This window comes from Lygodium microphyllum, chromosome 16 (genome assembly GCF_053477565.2).
Source record: "Lygodium microphyllum isolate KBCC chromosome 16, Lygodium_microphyllum_v1.1.10, whole genome shotgun sequence".
In the NCBI taxonomy this organism is placed as follows: domain Eukaryota; kingdom Viridiplantae; phylum Streptophyta; class Polypodiopsida; order Schizaeales; family Lygodiaceae; genus Lygodium; species Lygodium microphyllum.
This window is the reverse complement of record NC_141150.1, coordinates 130,012,570-130,014,558: the sequence shown is the minus strand read 5'-3', so window position 1 is coordinate 130,014,558 and position 1,989 is coordinate 130,012,570.

Genomic DNA, 1,989 nt, shown 5'->3' with positions numbered 1-1,989 from the left:
CGAAGGCGTGGCCTATTTTCGCCATTACAAAAAGCGATGGCCCTGCTTCATGATTCTTTTTCCTTTTCTTTCTTATCTTCATAAAACTTAGTAATAAAAACCAAGGTTCAAATAACCTTTTTCACACAGGCCTCCTTCAAAACTAGTTTTCTCTTAGTCTTTGTTCATATTAACTATATCAAATTGGATTGTCTTCATCCCTATTCTCACTATTGTCCTGAACTAGTTACAAGTAAACCATTTGTATAAAGGTTTTTCACACAAAAATGTCTAAAACCAATTTATGCAACTATCAAAAAGGCTATTCTAGTGTCTTCAAAATAGAAATGTACATTGAAAGAAATCAAAAGTGTTGCATCTGATTAAGTTTCTTTATTTAACAATCCTCATTGTAAAATCCCATGAATCTAGTCTTTGTAATTGGATTTGGACGCTATTGCATGAGTCACCTAGTAAGACCTCTCCACTCCAAAAATTTCAAAAATAATAGTGGCAAAATTTGATAACTATAGGTTTCATACATGAAAGATAAAACCTATGTACCATCTCATGTGCAAGGACATTTGGGAGTTGTTTAAAGAAGCAGAATATGCTAAAATGACTCCCAATGGAGGATAAAATAATAAGGCATTAGGAATTATTGCATGGGGCCTTTCAAACGATGTACTCCATATTTCAAAAAGAAGCAAGGGAAGAGCTCACTTGATAAAACCTTCGGTAAACAAGCAAGAATAAAAAAATTTGTCTTTTGATTGTCTTTTTAATATTAGACCGAAATAACTTTAACTCCCTAACATCACTCATCAATAAATTCAAAAGTCTAAAGGCGCAACTCTCTTCCATTGGCAAAGATATTGAAGAAGATACAACCATTGACATACTACTCATGCATATTTTAGGCAAGACAAATTCATTGTCCCATATCAATTATTGAAAAAATAGCTTCCTCTTACGAAATATATTTTCACTTTTTGATAATCTTTCAATTACAATTGAGAATTTCTTGACTTCAATATCTTTTAAAAAATCAATATCATTGTTCACATAAATTTGACATATACATACATTTATATATGAATATATATATATTATTTATTATATATTCATATATTTATTTATTTTTATTTATTTATATATAATATACATATACATATATTTATATATGAATATCTAAGAAATATCCCCATATATAAGAATGCTAAAGTATCATAAACAAATTATGGCATAATATATCTGTGTATATGAACCATATGAAACCCAAATGAAAAAAACTGATTTTTAAATATAATTGTAGGATCCCAACCATAGAAAAAGCCAAATTAATAAAAAAGTATGTATATTTTGATTGATATAGATCCATAGTCCTAATTGTCATGAACACTACTTACCACACCTAAAGATAAGAAATAATAGTTTTTTAAAAATAATATTAAAAATAATAGCTTTTACCTAATATATTTTATATAATAAAATCTTTATCAAAAAACTATGTGAATACTTGGGGTAATGTTACTATTGGCAGAGCAATTAGCAAAATTTGAAAGAAATTGATGCAAAGCAGAAAACAAGATAATTCTTGGAACTCCCATTTGCTCTAATCATTTGGTACCCGCATCTCTTGCGTATGCATTTGGTAAGCTAAGGTACAATAATATTGGAAGATTGATTGAGCAATAGAGTTTTCTTGGTATGCAATTGGTAGGCACGGTCTAAAGGGGACAATACTATAGACCTATGATACACGTAATAAGCAAGGTATGGCAGATATGGCATGAGAGGTTCTGAAAAGGGAATCACAAATAGCAGGGTTAGAAGAGAGAAATATACAAAGGCATTTTCAGCAAGGATAGTTTTTTACCTTGGTAGAAGGTTTAGTTTTTTTACCTTTGTAGAAGGTTTAATTGCCTTAGAATCATCACTTGCATGCCAGCTAATCTGCAAATTGATTGAATTTCATTTTTATTACAAGTTTTAATTACAGTCTAAAAG